Raw genomic sequence first — 18617 nt, 5'->3', positions numbered from 1 at the left:
TCACAACGTCCCAACTTTTTTGGAATTGGGGTTGTAGTACTTCCTCCCATTACCCAGGAAAGTGAGATGTTGCTGTTTACAAATGTCAACATGTTTTTGATAATTATTGAGCATCACACCAAAAATTAATTATTGAGGACTGTCACCAAATTTCTGAAGCTAGGCCAAACATCCTAGCACTAGTTGGCAAAAGTTAGTTTAGCATTTTTTGCTATGTGCCAAATTTGGTCATACAAATGGAGCAGAGCTAAGATCAGATAGCTGTTTATGAGGAACTGTATGTCTGATCAAGCTGAAATTTGATATGGTAGATATACCGTATGTGCTAATCTATAATAGATTCTCATGATGACTTAATTACTGAAAAAAAACATGCCTGTCATTGGCCAATCAGATATCAGATAATTGAAAAGTTTCTCATTAGGTTATTGCCACAAAACTTGAATATAAAGTTCAGGGATGGACCTCCTCGTATCCAATGCAATCTCGCTCAAATTGGCTACCTGGGGCGTGCTGTTCATGTTTATAAGGGTCAGCGTTAAGTTCAAATAGCTGTTTCTCAGGAACCAAAATGCCAATTGAGCAGAATTTGCTGTGCGCTTTCTGCTAATCTGTAACTGAATTACTTCAAAAATGTCTGCCTTCTGCCAGTCGGCTTTCAGCAGGTAGGTTACACAACTAGCATTGAGCCATCATCACAAAATGTGATATGCATAAGTATGTTCACATATGGTCTCTTTATTGTTCTATGAATCCTGACAAGAACTGGCCACTGGGAGTGCTATATGCAGGGAGTGTTTGGACAGATTGCCTCTTATCGCTATATTACTATTATTATTAGCAGTAGAAGTAGTTGTATTATTATTATTATTATTATTATTATTATTATTATTATTATTATTATTATTATTATTGCAGTAGTAGTACTGATATTTCCTACCATTTTTTAAGTTTCATTTTCCACCTCTGGTTCTGTAGTCCAACAGATCTGACGCACTGAAGGCTGGGCATTGGCAGATATCGTCTATGATGAAAAATTAGTATTATGAAGTATTATTTATTTATTTATTTATTTATGAATCTACCATACATGTCATGAACACAAACCTTTTGAATAATTTTGTCCCTCACAGTAGGGTTCATAAGATACTCACTGATGTTAAACTTCAATCTCAGAAATGCCCTCTTAGTAACAGGCACTAAAAAAAATTAGCAATGTTGATATTTAGCAGCTGTTGTAAAACTTAATTTGACTTCAAATGTATATGAAATTGTGAACTGGATATAAAAGTGTAACCTGGAACCCCATAGACTTCCACTTCACAGAGCGTGAGAGCCTGGATAACATTGGGAATGATGATGTTCACATAACGACCCCTCATGTTGCAGGTGTAATTTGCAGAGGCACCAGCAGGGATGCTAGAGATAACAACACATCTGCAGGGGGAGAGAGAGAGACTTTGACTTTTAAAATATAATTTATTCTACAATTAAAAAACCTTAACATACAGAACACATTGTTTTAACGACCATTACCAATTGAAAAAGAGATTCTCGCCTCTTATAAGGTCATCCCTTTGTTTACACACCATTTCTTCTCAAACATCGGAAGATCACCATTAATTTGGTAAAATTCGTACTTTAATCTAATCCTAGACTCAACCAAGGCCTTAAATAATTTAACCATGTTTACTTCTTTCCCTTCTGATCCCATTTTGTAAGCCTTCCAAATGGCTAATTTTGCTTGACCGACCAAAAAATTCGAATAGGTACAGATTTCCTGCCTGTGGCGAGAATATCTACCCCCATAAATAAACCCTGTTTTCAAGAAAATGATCCCCAAACTACGAAACATTGTATACAATAGATTAAAGAGCGGAGATAATTTACAACGTTCACAAAAGACATGAAACACAGTATCGAGTTCATCACACAAAGTACACAGTGGAGACGATGCATATTTACATTTAAACAAAAACACTTTTGTTGGTAATGCACAATGTAAAATCCGCCACTGTAAGTCACCAGACCGTTTTGGTAGAGGGTTCTTATACAATAACCGCCATGAAAGTTCATTATCTCCCGACATCAAGAAATGAGTCCTCCATTTTGTATGCCTCCACCCCCTTAGATGTCTGACAAAGTCGGACTTTACACAGGAAATATATGCTTGTATTTTGTTCATTCACCAAAAATATTTTGTTTGTTCACCATGGAAAACGGAAGACTTTGCAAGCCTTTAAAGGATAACAACATGTTTACATTGTCTCCATTGTTAATTTGACCTACCTGTGGAGTTATGTACACTTCTGGAAAAAAAGACCTTTGTGTTACTGCCAGACATAAACTTGGTTATATATTATCCCACAAACATGCAGGAAAAGATGTTTTCAAATCCTTTAATATGTTCCCGACTATTCTCTCTGATCTACCAGTAATCCCCACACGAATTTATGGAGATACTAGAGATCCAGATCCTTTCTTCCTCTGTTTTTAGTTTTTTTTAGTTTTACAAGCAAGAGTACATGAACACAGTATCGGGCCGACACCTGAGTACTGGTATCGGCATCGGTGCATCCCTAACACACACACACACAGTTAAATTGGAGCAGTGAACCATAAGATCTTTGATGACGTCATGTACAGGTCAGAGGTCTAGAACTCACTTTCTTTCTCTCCCTTGATAATCGTTGTTTTAATGTAATAATGTATACATTACATTTATCTCTGTAATCTTCTTCCCTATTTGTGGATATTCTCGAGTGAAACAGTCGAGGCCTCCTACGGAATATATTTAGCTACACAGGAGCAGTGATGAGAATAAACATGACTTTTGGTGCTCATGATTTAATATGGCAGTTTTATTATGAACCCACTACATTAGAGAAGGAAATACTGGATGTGAAGTGCAGTAGTGCTAGTGTGTGTGAATAGACTATCAGTTTAGATACTGACCCTGAACACTACTAACATGCAGTGCTTTCTTGGGGTGGTGATGAAGTTGGAGTTGAACCGATAAGAAAGATATTAGAGAGAGGCTTCCTTACACTCCTGAGGATGTTCAATTAGAACCTGCACCAAACTCACCTGATTCAAGTCATCAGCTAATTAAGCAGCCTGCACGAGCTGAGGTGGGTGCTTTAGAGCAGATAAAACACTAAATGTGTTAGATAAGAGTTCAGAGCCTGTGTTCTAGACACATGATTTAGAGTGGAGACTTGGGTCCTGAGCTTTGGAGTTATTCTGATTATAGGTTTCAGTGAGGAAGTGACTGAAATTAAGGAGAGGAACTGGGAATAAAGTTATAGTCTTGCTGAGTAAACAGAGAATAAGGCTATATTATTGTTATGGGGAAAAAATAAGCTCGTAGCAGTGTTGATGAAATACATGTACATGTCTGTTTTAGGCCCACTGCTCTTTACTTTATATATGCTACCCCTTGGTCAAATTATTCGTAAACATGGAATTAGCTTCCACTGTTATGCTGATGATACACAGCTGTATGTTTCAGCGAAGCCAGAGGACAGACAGAAGCTTAGTAAAGTTGAGGAATGTGTAAAGGACATTAGATGTTGGATGTTAATTAACTTCCTTCTACTTAATTCTGATAAAACAGAAATACTTTTATTAGGCCCACGTGTAGCTAGAAGTAATCTTTCTGATCACATGGTTACTCTGGATGGTCTTTCTGTTTCATCATGTGCAGCAGTTAAAGACCTTGGAGTGATTATTGACTCCAGTCTATCATTTGATGCTCATGTAGATAATATTACTAGGATAGTCTTCTTTCATCTCAGAAACATTTCTAAAATAAGAAACATATTGTCACTACATGATGCGGAAATACTAGTTCATGCATTCGTCACCTATAGATTAGATTACTGTAATGCCATACTGTCTGGATGTTCCAGTAGGAATATAAATAAGCTCCAGTTAGTCCAGAATGCAGCTACTAGAGTCCTAACTAGAACTAGAAGATACGACCTCATCACCCCGATATTATCAATACTGCATTGACTCCCAGTGAAATCTCGCATTAATTATAAAATACTTTTATTGACCTATAAAGCACTAAATGGTCTCGCGCCACAATATCTAATGGACCTTTTGGTTTTCTATGATCCTCCACGCCTACTTAGATCAAAAGATGCAGGCTATCTGACGGTACCTCGAATAGTGAAGGCTACAGCAGGGGGGAAGAGCTTTCTCTTATAGAACCCCACAGTTATGGAACAGTCTTCCTATTAGTGTTCGGGACTCATACACAGTCTCAGTGTTTAAGTCTAAGCTTAAAACGTATTTTGTTTACTCAAGCCTACCCTGACTAGATTCTGTTCTACCAATTCGCAGTCATAATTATCTTTTTTCTCCCTCTCTCCTTTCGCCGAGCCCCCCACGAATTTATGGAGATACTAGAGATCCAGATCCTTTCTGCCTCTGGATGGAGCTCAAATCTTCTTTAATTCCAGACTGCTGGGACTACGGCTGCTCCTAAGGCCATACAGACTTCATATGAATCCATAATGAACTTTTTCACACTATCTGTTGTTACCCAGATGAGGACGGGTTCCTTCTGAGTCGGGTTCCTCTCAAGGTTTCTTCCTCTTAAAACATCTTAGGGAGTTTTTCCTTGCCACCGTCGCCACTCAGTGGCTTGCTCAGTTGGGATAAATTCGCACCTTTAATATCTGTATACCATGTTGATATTTCTGTAAAGCTGCTTTGAGACAATGTCTATTGTAAAAAGCGCTACACAAATAAATTGAAATAAAAAGTCAAAAACTGCTAGAAAAAAACTCAGAACATTTGCTTAGCCTAATACTTTTTTTTCCATCTGCACATAATTATTATTGTAGCAGCTGCTTTTGCAATAAAAAGGCTTAAAGTCGAGGGTCCCTGTATCTATGGAGAAAGAGGAGCAGTGCACCATTGACATCATGCACAGAGGTAGCATGAAGGTGTGACTGAGTTTTTAGAAATTATTTCCTAATCTTATGCTAATATGAATGCTACAATAATAATAATAATAATAATAATAATAATAATAATAATAATAAGAAGAAGAAGAAGAAGAAGAAGAAGAAGAAGAAGAAGAAAGGGTGATTAATAAAATAAAATAAATAAAATAGCAGCCCTGCGTGGTGTTCTGGATGGATCTTGACTGCCATCGTGTGGTCATGTTTAGGAAGTGCACCTTCCCCCAAACGTTGTTTAAAGCCGCAGATTATAAATCTATATTCCTGCTGAGTGTGTGTTTATGACCTGGATGTTGAGTTGCTTTTAAACTTTCTACATAAGCAGCATTTCTGGCCTCTGTGAGTCCCAGGTGATGATCTTTTATTTTCAGATTCTTACTGAGGTGCTGTTTTCCACATGCAGTGCTTGGCTGTGTTGGAGGCCACCAAGAAAGACTTCCTGGCTGTCATGTGGAAGCTAAGTGGGCTGGGGTATGTTGTCCTCCATCAGCTGACCTAGCCAGAATGCTTGTCATGTTTTTATGTATTGATTTAATTTCTGTTAGACAGCCTCATGATTTACCAAACATGTTTTTTCTTTTTTTAGGTCAAAAGGGTTTCTGGCCATGGTGCTTGTGCTGCAGTGATCTTGTTCTCTATCACACTCCAACACAGGTAGCCATCTTCACCCTCTCCCAAGAGGTGATGGTACGACTCTGAATAAACACTCTATTATTATAAATAAAGTGTGACTGTGTCTTGTAGTCCACCCACCAACCTTTTTCTGTTCAGTGGTTTGACTTGTGCTACACAGAGGTGAGTCCAGTTATGCTGCAAGAAGTGTAAGTATGATGGGGTTGACGAGTGGGAGGAGAGGTTCTTCCTGTGCAAGGTGCTGCTCTCTCTTCTTTCAGCATAGCTCCTGGTCTCAGAACAGGTTTAGTTCATCGTTGCTGGTGTTGTGTAGAGGATGTTATATTGTGAAAGTCACAACTATCCCCGCTCAAGGTCTTGTGAAATATTTGACCTTATTTGTGACTATATTCACCATGATACTTTCAGCGGTTACTACATTAGTGTCCTTAATTTTTTTTACTATTTAAAGATTGTTTAAAAGTTTATTACAGGCTCAATGAATGTTCTTCTCCTTCACTAGAAGATAAAGGCCCGGTTTCACAGACAGGGTTTACATTAAGCCAGGATTAGATCTTCAATCAATTAGGACATTTCAGTAGCTTTTATAAACGTTTCTTTAGAAAAAAATATTTCTGGTGCACATCCTGAGATAAAACAATGGCACTGACGTGTTTTAAGATCCGTCCGTGCAAGTAGCTTTCAGTTAAAACAGCTCAAAGATACATTTTAGTCTGGGACTAGGCTTAGGCCTTGTCTGTGAAACCAGGGGAAAAGAAGAAGGGTGTGCTTTATTATGCTCTCTGCAGAATATGACAGAAGAAATGTGACCCACACCTTTAACTATAAAAAGCAGGTAGAACTGCAGTTAGCATGAAACCTCAAATATAATATTTTTTCTCTTACAGATGGACCAGCAAACAGATTTAAAGGCTGTTGTGAATGATGGGTTACAGAAATGTCTTCCTGTGTTTATTATTATTATTTGAAGTTATATATTCTGATTTGTAAGCAAGATTATGAAGTCTCCTTTTGCTAATCATTTTAGAGAATTATTAAAAAGTCCATGTACACAATGTTTATCCCGAGTGCCTTTTTGATGTATTTTATTATCCTGCACAAAGCAAAAACACAATTTGTGTGTAGATGCCCCTCGTAAATATTAACATAGTAAGAGCAAATGGACAAGTGAAACTAATCAATATAAAATCTCTAAAGAAGGGCATGATGGTACTGATTTTCTTTTTACACACATGGTACGCACGTACTTGGAGTAAATTTTAATGAACAGAATATGGGTTCTATTCAGTACTTGACAAATGATTCAGTGCGGATTAAATGTGAACAAATGAGCCATGAATGTATCCGTGTTCTATATAATATCATTTTTAAGTGGATTTTTACATGACCTTAAAACCCCAGCCAGGCTGCATTACAGGGTCTATTTAAACTTCACATCACTGTCCCATCTAGTGCCTATTAATGCTGTTCAACCCTGATGGTTTCACCTGGAATATCCTGTGTTCATTCATTCCGTACAAAGACGAATATCACAAATAAATTCAGTTGTCGTCTCTTAAGTATTTAAGTATTATGGTTTATATGGTCGAGAGAATAAAGAAAAATCTCAAACATTTAGCAACGTTTTGAATGAAAAGTTTAAGGTTGTGAATTACACATCTAAAATTACTCCTTTTTATCTCCCAAAACCATGTGGAATAATGTTATGATACCTGACAAGACCAAAATTTAACTTTTTAGCTATAACCAAAAAACATGTTTGGCAAAAAAAAAAAACAACGCAACACCAAAAGAGCACCATCCCCACAGGGAAGCATTGAGCTTTGGAGTGGTTTTTCTTCAGCTGGACCTGGGCTTTAATCAGGATGGAGGGAATAATGAATAACTCCAAATACCAGTCAATTTTGGTACAAAACATTAAGGCTTCTGCTACAACACTTAAGATGAAGAGGAATTTCACCTTTCAGCATGTTAACGACCAAGCAAACCTCCAGATCAACAAACGAATGACTTCACCAAAACAAGTTCAAGCTTTTGGAATGGCCCAGTCAGAGTCCAGACCTAAATCCAATCATAAATCTGTGGGGTTTCCCGGAGAGGGCTGTGCACAGGAGATGTCCAGCCAATCTGACGGAGTTAGAATGCTTTTGCAAGGAAGAATGGCAAAATATTGCTAAATCAAGACGCTCCAAACTGATCTACTCTTATCCAAAAAGATGAAATGCTGTGATAAAATTTAAATGTGTTTAAGGGTGTGCACACTTATGCAATCAGGTTATTGTAAATAATTTATCTATTTTACATTGTACATTATTTATTTATTATAAAATGATTCTTATTGTTTTTCACTTTAAGTAATCAATCTCAGTCGACATTATTCCCCTGTTTCTTAAGATGTTTCATAAAAACACAATTTAATGCACATAAATCCCATCAATTTATTGTGTAGTCATAGTTTTGAGATGTTTTATGCAACCCTTCAGGCATCCATTATATCCTTCACTTCACTTTATTTAACTTTCTCCATGCTGTCTGGAATTACTGAAGACTATTTGGTCATTTGTGACATATAGGAAAATGATTCGATTATAAACATCTGTGCATGACTTGAACTTTATGCTCATTTTGTTATGGTAGTCCATCTTATGTATACATTATGAATACCTGTGATGTATTAGTCTTGGGAACATTATAACCATATGGAGAAAAAAACAACTAGCCAAAGTACATATACATAATATTTACATTTAATAGGATGTCACATGAGCAATGTTATTTCTATCGAGCAGTTCTACTGCATGGTTTTAGTAGCAAAAGTTTTGACTTTCAGTTAAATAATACTGCTAGTATATAAAAGAATATGGAATATGAGACTATATGCTGATTATTATGATAGGTCAGTCTGCTCAGTGTAATAGTATAACACACCTGATATGGAGATAAATGCTCTGCTAAATACTTCACTGGACAGATACTTAAACCCAGAGTTTTCACTTTTGAGCTTTTTTGTTTGTTTGTGTGTAAGTGATTTTCAGTCAAGTCTAAAATTCACAAGTGCTCTGTCTTCTTTAATACACTTCACACAACACTTTAGCTTGTTTGCAAGTACTAATATTCAAACAGGTTCTTTTTTATTTATTTATTTTTTTTAGAGCAGGACACATAGATCCACCCATTTTTCCTACACAGAGTCAAGACTCACAGGGGACTCAGGGCACAAGGTGGGGGGACACCCAGGACAGGGTGCCAACCCATTGCAGGGCACAATTGCACACATTTTTTAGAGATACCAATCGGCCTACAACGCATGTCTTTGGACTGTGGGAGGAAACCAGAGTACCCGGATGAAACCCCCTGAAGCACGATTAGAACTACGATGCAGGGCAGAGGCAGGAATTGAACCTCCAAAACTGGAGGTGCAAGGCAAACATGATAACGTACGTGCAGCAATTGCCTTGGGCCCCGAGCTAGCAAGGGCCCCCAAAACGCTGCATAAACTTATAGTTAAGAAAGTTTTATTTTTACTTTTTGCTAATTAATTATGTTTTTTTCTAAAATGCCATCAGAATGCTTACTTCATGAGTGGCGTATTGTGGACCGGGTGTGGTGGTCCACTCGGGGCCAGAAAGTCCAGGGCCACTTTTAGGCCCCGTACACGCCTGATTATTGCTGTTAATGCTAAATAACATAAGCTGAAATTTTAAATATTGATGTTAAAACACTGAAATGAGGGCCCCATCCCTATATTTTGTCTAGGATCCGACAAATCACTAAATCTGTCCTTGTGCTAGCCACTACACCACCACATAGGACACAAGTTTTATTTTATACATTTACAAAATATATAATTTATTTTAAAAAAAAAATTGTATGAGTTGCATTTTTAAGCTATAATATTTGTGATTTTATGTGAAACTATTATAAACAGGTGTCACTCAAGTGAATTAAATGATGTAGATAATGACTGAATCATACTCTATGGACCCTTAGTCTCTGTATAAGAGGATTTCACTGGGGATGAAGTAATAGATTTAAACTCTATGTAGAGCGCTCTCTCGTGGCTCCACCCACCACGCACGTTCGAACCAATCATATTATCCTCTCTGGCGTCCATGGGCGTGACTAACCGCGTCTGTCTGTTAAAGGTAGCAGGTTGTACATGGCGAGCGGGTTACTCACTGAGGACTGGTGATTGGTGTAATGGAAGCCGTCTCTGAACCGCATTTAATGACGGAGAACTACAGGAGTGGAGAGAAAACGCAGCACTGAGCAACTTGTAGACTTCACACCCGACTGTAGGTGGGTAGATGAACGCGTTTGGCCTTATTTATTCACTAAGCTGCTAGCTTGTTAGCTCTGCGGCTGTTTTCGTATAAAGTACTAACTTGAGTTAACTCGGTGGGAGTTTATTTAGCGCCGGATAAACGGTGAACTAGTTAGTTTAGTAAATCTGACGCTTCTCGGGAACTTGTAGTTTATCCGCCTCGCTGTCTGGGTGACGCAGAGAGCAACTGTTTACCGAGTGACTTTATTTTCAGTGCTTTTTGAACTGTCTCTCAGCCCTAAGTAGTTCCGCGGTATTTGTGTGGAATTGGGATGAACGTCTAGTTAAAGGGTTGATGTCTCGCTGACGCAGTGATTTGTTCTTTAGGAGTGTTTTTCTCTTGAACAGCTCTCCGTGTGGAGACTTGAGGTAGTTCTGTAGTCACAGGTGCACAAATCAGTCACAGAGCTCCAGCTCCACCTGCGCCTCTCGCAGGGAAACGGTTTCTGTGCACTGGCTCCGTCCCAAATCACCTTGTATGGAATCTCTATCTCTAGTGCACTAGGTGCGGTAGAGACTCCATTCGTTCAGACCGTGTGTAGTGTACCTAGATACGCAGTCGTGCAGGATTTGGGCACAGGCCACGCTAATGAAACATCATCCATTTCAAGTCAAGTTGCTATTGTTAAACACTTCACTAAAACCTGTATGGAAACGTTGCTGTTCAGTTGTTCTATAAACGCAATTTCAACCAAATACAGTGGAGTGTAAAAGTTTGTACCCCCTTTTGGTTTCTTTTGGACGGAAGGGTGTTAAATGTCCTAAACACTACAAAATTTGACTGCAAGTAGAAGTTAATTTTATTATCAGACTCGGATATCCATGTTAATATTTTCAATACTGATCATTAGTGTTAAATGACTTGATGATTTTGTGGTCAGTAAACCGTTTTTGCGTTGATTTTGATGTATGTTTTGGATCACTGTCCTGCTGGAAGATCCAACCACGGCACACTTTAATCTTTCTGGCAGAGGCAGTCAGGTTTTTATTTAATATCCATGTATCCTAACGATATGTCCAGGTCCTCTGGCAGAAAAACATTCCCAAAACATTAAAGATCCACCACCATATTTAACCGTGGGCATGGGGTACTTTTCCATATGGCTACCTATCTGTGTGCTTCAAAACCACCTCTGGTGTTTATTACCAAAAAGCTCTATTTTGGTTTCATCTGACCATAGAACCCGATCCCATTTGAAGTTCCAGTAGTGTCTGGCCAACTGAAGACACCTGAGTGTGTTTTTGGATGAGAGTAGAGGCTTTTTTCTTGAAACCCTTCCAACAACTTGTGGTGATGTAGGTGACTTCATATTGTAGTTTTGGAGACTTTCTGACCCCAAGACACAACTAACTCCTGCAATTCTCCAGCTGTGATCCTTGGAGATGTTTTGTCCACTCGAACCGTCCTCTTCAGTGTGTTGAGACGATATAGACACGCTGGAACTGGAACTAGTTGACTGGAACTTCTTAATTATTGTCCTGATGGTGGAAATGAGCATTTTCGATGCTTGTGCTATTTTCTTATAGACACTTCCCATTTTGTGAAGCTCAACAACCTTTTGCTGCACATCACAGCTACAGTGGTGCTTGAAAGTTTGTGAACCCTTTAGAGTTTTCTATATTTCTACATAAATAACAAGATTTTCAGACAAGTTCTAAAACTACTCAGAGAACCCATTTAAACAAACGTGACACATGTTATACTTGGTCATTTATTTATTGCAGAAAATAATCCAATATTACATATCTGGGAGTGGCAAAAGTATGTGAACCTTTTGCCTTCAGTATCTGATCTGACCCCCTTGTGCAGCAAGAACTGCAACTAATCATTTCCAGTAACTGTTTATTAGTCCTGCACATAGGCTTGGACTTCAGTTTTGGCCATTCAAACCAATAACTTTATTGTTCTTTAACCATTCTTTGTTCGGGCCATTGTCTTATTGCATGCCCCACTTTCTCTTGAGATTCAGTTCAGTTCCTGGGTTCATTCTTGCCCTGCGTTTGGGGAACTCACCACTACACTAATTATAATCTTTCAGATAGCTTGGAGATTTAGTACGTGTAGACCTTCTCAACTCTGGGTTTTCCATCCCAAGGAAAGTTTCTGATGCAGCCACTTCAGAAGTTCCTCCCAGTTTTTGTTTGTGACTTTCCTCAGAGAATGAAGAACCTGAGTCTTTTGTAGAATGCGCTGGAATGGCAACATCTGGCCGTGAAGTGTCTTACAACTCTGGTGCTACGGATGTTGCATTGTGCCCATCTCTCACCTGATCAATATGTCAGTGCACTACTTGCCCACTTCCCAATGCTACTGTGCACCATACAGGACCAGTCTTTTTCTGAACTGTTCCTGGAATAAAAGTAGGTCCAGAGCTGAAGTTCCTAGTATACACTGGGTCACCCACCACGAGATATCTTTCCTTTGCATGTTGGTCATGGTACCATTTTTCTCAATTATTTGTATCTCGATGAGACCCTGTGTAGACCAGTTTCCTTCCACACAGCTGATTGCCTAGCTTTTTCAATGGACTCTCCAGTACTCTTTTCATCAGGGTTTTGAATGTTTGAACGGCCCTTTCAGCCAGACCACTGGAAGATGCATGGTAGGGTGCTGTGCTTGTGTTTAATTCCGTTTCTTTCCATAAACTCTTGGAATTCAGCACTGGTAAAAAAAAACAAAAAAACTGCTATGGTCTGACATCACTACTTCTGGTATCCTGTGTTGGCTAAAGGTTTGTCTTAAGCACTGAATGGTAACTGTGGATGTAGACTTGATTAACAGATAAGCCTCTATCCATTTTGAGAATGCTTCTACCACGATCAAGAACATTCTACCCATCCACGGTGCACCGTAATCAATGTGAATCCTTCTCCATGGTTGCTCTGGTATCTCTCACGCATGCAGTGGCGCGTTTGCCGGAGCGTTTCTGTTTTCCTGACAGACTGCACACGATTTGACCAATGCTTCCAGCTCTGCATCCAAGTGTGGCAACCACATATAGCTACGCACCAGGCCTTTCATCCTGGTAATTCCTGGATGGGTTTCGTGTAGATGTCTTAGAAGAGCCGCACGCCGCGGAGGTGGAACCACTACGCGAGTCCCCCATAAAACTAAGCTTCCCTGTATGCAGAGTTCATCCTATTTCCTTACATATTAGGGATGTCATGATACCAAAAATCTAGTCGTTGGTAACGATACCACCAAAAGTACACATGCTCAGTACCATGGTGTGATTTTTTTTTTTTTTTTTTTTTTTTTAAAAACCCAGAGAATTAAAAAAAACCTATAAAATTAAAAACTCCTGGAGGGCATCCTCCTCTGGCTGATACACAGAGAGAGAGAGAGAGAGAGAGAGAGAGAGAGAGAGAGAGAGAGAGAGAGAGAGATTTTAGTTCAAACACTGTCTGACCATGACTAATAAGTGCTAAGGTGCACTCCTGAACACGCACACCCCCCTTATACTCTGAATGCAGGCATTAGTTTAAATTCACTGATACGGTGTCAGGATAAAAAGATTTATTAAAAGCATGAACATGTGAATAATTATTAGTGACATTATGCTACATTTAGCTGACAGGACACGGGCTGAATGGAGATGCATGGTGGTCCATTAGGAGGTAGTTTATAACATTGCAATGCGTTAGCGTTTAACAAATAACTGGATATCGCAAACATTACATGGAACATAATGTTAGCTGATTTCACGGCTACAATGCCAGCTGTCTCAAACATAATATAGGACCTGTCTTTCGACTGTAATCCTATGGCATTAATTTTGTGACCTAAAAATATCTCTACTTCTCCCAAGGACTCGCACTTGCTCCTTCTTTGCCTCAGTCCACTCTTTTCTATCCTACTTAGTACCTCATCCAAGTTCTGCAGATGTTCATTAGCCCCTGAGACTAGAATGCAATCCAGATAAACTGTGACGCGTTTGTCTTGCAGAATCCCTTCTATTGTGTGCTGGAAGATCGCTGGACTTGAAGCAACTCCAAATGGTGGCCTGTTGTAAGTACATAATCCCTTGTGCATGTTGATTGTAACATACATATTGGAATTTTTGTACAGTATTATCTTCTGATGCGCATGGGTCATGTCCAGTTGGGAAATTCTTTCCTCCTGCCGACTGAGCAAATAAATCTTCTACCTTGGGAATTGGATACTGCTCCACACTAGAGCTGGATTTACTGCGAATTTATAATCCCTACAAATTGGGGTAGAACCATCAGTTTTCTGACTGGAACAATGGGAGCTGCCCACTCTGCAAACTGCATTGGTTCAATGATCTTGTCTTCCACCAGCCTCTGGAGTTCTCTCTCCAGTAGTGGACCCAACTCTTCTTTGAACACTTTGGATTGTCTCTCCAATACGGTAGCCAATTTATGACCTGGTACATTTGCTACTGTATTTACCAGCTGAGGCAACAAATGATTTCTGTAGCCCCCCCCCCCCCCCCCTCCCCCTATCTTTGAATGTTGAATGTTTGAATTTTACCAAAATGAAGCTCATGCTGTTAACCGCATGTTAATTCCTTACATAATACATATTAAACGCAAAGCATGTAGGGGTTCTACATGCATATAGTATTTGCACAATCAATAACCTATTCGAGTAATACATTGTCGTATATAAACTTGATTTTGTGTTTGTGTCTGCAGTGTCCAAAGCCCAGGCTGACCCCCCACCCCTTCAACCTTTGCAGCAATGCTGGCAGCACTATTTCCCAAAGACAACCTCTGGATATGACGCTGAGCACGTGCACTCAACTTCTTCTTTGGTCGACCATGGCGAGGCCTGTTCTGAGTGGAACCTGTCCTGTTAAACCGCTGTATGGTCTTGGCCACCGTTCTGCAGCTCAGTGTCAGGGTCTTGGTAATCTTCTTAAAGCCTAGGCCATTTTTATGTAGAGCAAGAATTCTTTTTTTCACATCCTCAGAGAGTTCTTTGCCTTGAGGTGCCATGTCGAACTTCCAGTGACCAGTATGAGGGAGTGTGAGAGTGATGACACCAAATTTTACACACCTGCTCCCCATTCACACCTGAGACCTTGTAACACTAACAAGTCACATGACACCGGGGAGGGAAAATGGCTAATTGGGCCCGATTTGGACATTTTTACTTGGGGGTGTACTCACTTTTGTTGCCAGCGGTTTAGACATTAATGTGTGTTGAGTTATTTTGAGGGGACAGCAAATTTGCACTGTTACACAAGCTGTACACTCACTACTTTACACTGTAGCAAAGTGTCATTTCTTCAGTGTTGTCACATGAAAAGATATCATCAAATATTTACAAAAATGTGAGGGGAGCTCTCACTTTATTGTGAAATACTGTACATCTTTTTATTTACTTTAATATTTATTCATAGTGTGTTTGTGTGTGTGTATGTGTGTATATATATATATGTATGTATATGTGTGTGTGTATGTATGTGTGTATATATATATATATATATATATATATAATTATTTTTATATATATAATTATTTTTATATATATAATTATTTTTATATATATAATTATTTTTATATATATATATAATTATTTATATATATATATATATATATATATATATATATATATATATAATTATTTTTATATATATAATTATTTTTATATATATAATTATTTTTATATATATATATAATTATTTTTATATATATAATTATTTTTATATATATATAATTATTTTTATATATAATTATTTTTATATATATATATATATAATTATTTTTATATATATATATATATAATTATTTTTATATATATATATATATAATTATTTTTATATATATATTATTTTTTTATATATATTATATTATATTATATTATATTTTTTTTATATATATTATATTATATATATTTATATTTATATTAAATAGATAGAGCGAGCGAGCCACGGTAGCGTGTCTGACTCCAGATCAGAAGGTTGCGTGTTCAAATCACGTCGGGGTCATTCAATGCACTGGGGTGAGATCTACCATTTGATCTTGAAAATCTCCCTTAATGTCCAGGGAAGGGAAACCAGCCAGGTTATGCCTTTAAAGGGCTCGTGCCTTGTCCTCTGAAAGAGCTCTTGCCCAGATGTCAGACACTAGTCGCAACAGTCACAGCCCACCACCTGTCTCCGAGTTCCAATGCGTCTTGAGCGCCACAAAGATGAACAAGTATGCCTTGCACCATGATGCGCTATAGGCTTCGAGCTGGGACCTCGTGGCGCAACGGTAGTGCGTCTGACTCCAGATCAGAAGGTTCAAATCATGTCGGGGTCATTCAGTGTGCTCTTTTTCACACAGACCCATGATTTTCTGCGCAGTCTAATAAGGATGCTGTTATATGGACTCCAATCTCTATGATGACCACCCATGTCTTTGTCAACTTCATGCTAAAAGGTAACAAAGCTTAGGTAGCAACACTCTCACCTAGTCACCATTAGTAACTTGACTACCTGCTGAATGTTTACCCTTAGTTTGCCCATTTTGCTTGCTGAACAAAACATGCTGGAAAGAGGCACCTTAGATGGTTTCACAGGACCTCTCAGAGGATCTGGAGGGTACTACAAAACCCAAACAGGGACTTGAACCCTGGACCCTCAGATTAAAAGTCTGACGCTCTACCGACTGAGCTATCTGGGCTCGAGGAGTGAGAGCGCACTTTACCCTCGAGCTTGTAGGTCAGGCCTGTGGACGCTCTAGTTCAACGGTTCTCACAGACATAAATGGTGCTCAGCCCTTGGCTTGGAAAGGGCCCATCCCATCTGGTTCTCATGGCTTTCTACAAACTATTAACACAGCTCAGCACCACTATTCAAGGATACAAACCAACAGGGTTCAACCACAGCTCTGTCCTTCATACTTCTTTACCCACTGACTGCCTGCAGTCTGAGACATACAAAGAGACAAGGTTCTTGTGAAACCTGTAAAATGGTGACGTTAACCAAGAGAATGTTGAACTTTGCTCCCCTCCATTATGTTGGCCAGTTTCTAAGTTGAGATCAACTTAACCCCAGTGCTTTCTGTTTAACGACCTTGTTCGTATTTTTGTTTACAACTAGCACACTTTTGACCAGCATGTCGCTTGGAAATCGTTACCAGCATAACTCTTATTCGTAAGGCTCACTCTGGAGGCTTGTCTTGGTTCAAGGAATGCCTTCGTGTCATGGTATGAGAACAAGTAGAATAGCATCAGCATTTTTAATTAAACTTGGCTTTTCTGCACAAGGAGACCAAAATTTCTAACAAACACGTTAATTCCACACCACAAACTGACGTGTAATCTTGGCTCTGTATGCCTCGCAAAAAGCAGGTTTACGCCACCTTTGCCACTGATTGCCCATCGTCTGACACGTATAATGACACAAAGGCCTCGTACAAATGGTAAATGTGTGAAGTTACCCAGAAGAAGGTTGAACCATGGTTCTATCGCATAGGCAGTTGAGTCCCTGAGTTGCACTTCAGGTATAAGTTGTCCACGCTTCACTCTCACGCACTGGGGTGAGATCTACCATTTGATCTTGAAAATCTCCCTTAAAGTCCAGGGAAGGGAAACCATGCAGGTTATCCCTTTAAAGGGCTCGTGCCTTGTCCTCTGAAAGAGCTCTTGCCCAGATGTCAGACACTAGTCGCAACAGTCACAGCCCACCACCTGTCTCCGAGATCCAATGCGTCTTGAGCGCCACAAAGATGAACAAGTATGCGTTGCACCATGGTGCGCTGTAGTTTTTGCGCTTGGACCTCGTGGCGCAACGGTAGCGCGTCTGACTCCAGATCAGAAGGTTGCGTGTTCAAATCACGTCGGGGTCATTCAATGTGCTCTTTTTCACACAGACCCATGATTTTCTGCGCAGTCTAATAAGGATGCTGTTATATGGACTCCAATCTCTATGATGACCACCCATGTCTTTGTCAACTTCATGCTAAAAGGTAACAAAGCTTAGGTAGCAACACTCTCACCTGGTAACCATTAGTAACTTGACAATCTGCTGAATGTTTACCCTTAGTTTGCCCATTTTGCTTGCTGAACAAAACATGCTGGAAAGAGGCACCTTAGATGGTTTCACTGGTCCTCTCAGAAGACTATGGAGGGTACTACAACACCCAAACAGGGACTTGAACCCTGGACCCTCAGATTAAAAGTCTGACACTCTACCGACTGAGCTATCTGGGCTCAAGGAGTGAGAGCGCACTTTACCCTCGAGCTTGTAGGTCAGGCCTGTGGACGCTCTAGTTCAACGGTTCTCACAGACATAAATGGTGCTCAGCCCTTGGCTTGGAAAGGGCCCATCCCAGCTGGTTCTCATGGCTTTCTACAAACTATTAACACAGCTCAGCACCACTATTCAAGGATACAAACCAACAGGGTTCAACCACGGCTCTGTCCTTCATACTTCTTTACCCACTGACTGCCTGCAGTCTGAGACATACAAAGAGACAAGGTTCTTGTGAAACCTGTAAAATGGTGACATTAACCAAGAGAATGTTGAACTTTGGTCCCCTCTATTATGTTGGCCAGTTTCTAAGTTGAGATCAACTTAACCCCAGTGCTTTCTGTTTAATGACCTTGTTCGTATTTTTGTTTACAACTAGCACACTTTTGACCAGCATGTCGCTTGGAAATCGTTACCAGCATAACTCTTATTCGTAAGGCTCACTCTGGAGGCTTGTCTTGGTTCAAGGAATGCCTT

General features: G+C 39.4%; 2 long non-coding RNA genes and 2 other non-coding genes across 5 annotated transcripts; 3 read left to right on the top strand and 1 right to left on the bottom strand.

The window, feature by feature from the left end:
- The first annotated feature begins 503 nt into the window (after nt 1–503).
- LOC128630629 (uncharacterized) lies at nt 504–6469 on the top strand. 2 transcript variants are annotated; one of them, XR_008394903.1, is made up of 3 exons: nt 504–665; nt 5348–5447; nt 5563–6469. It is a non-coding gene; the product is annotated as an uncharacterized LOC128630629 (long non-coding RNA). The 2 variants fall into 2 exon arrangements; XR_008394902.1 differs by lacking the exon at nt 504–665 and adding an exon at nt 2531–2646.
- Nucleotides 6470–9612: 3143 nt separating this feature from the next.
- LOC128630622 (uncharacterized) lies at nt 9613–14865 on the top strand. Its single transcript, XR_008394881.1, has 3 exons — nt 9613–9908; nt 13880–13942; nt 14593–14865. It is a non-coding gene; the product is annotated as an uncharacterized LOC128630622 (long non-coding RNA).
- A 1631-nt stretch (nt 14866–16496) lies between these two features.
- Nucleotides 16497–16569, bottom strand: trnak-uuu (transfer RNA lysine (anticodon UUU)). Its single transcript has one exon. It is a non-coding gene; the product is annotated as a tRNA-Lys (tRNA).
- A 1095-nt stretch (nt 16570–17664) lies between these two features.
- trnaw-cca (transfer RNA tryptophan (anticodon CCA)) lies at nt 17665–17736 on the top strand. The gene has a single exon. It is a non-coding gene; the product is annotated as a tRNA-Trp (tRNA).
- The last annotated feature ends 881 nt before the right edge of the window (nt 17737–18617 follow it).

Source organism: Ictalurus punctatus, unplaced genomic scaffold (genome assembly GCF_001660625.3).
Source record: "Ictalurus punctatus breed USDA103 unplaced genomic scaffold, Coco_2.0 Super-Scaffold_100058, whole genome shotgun sequence".
Lineage (NCBI taxonomy): Eukaryota > Metazoa > Chordata > Actinopteri > Siluriformes > Ictaluridae > Ictalurus > Ictalurus punctatus.
Note: the sequence above shows the minus strand (reverse complement) of the source record. Positions and strands in the feature narration are given on the sequence as shown.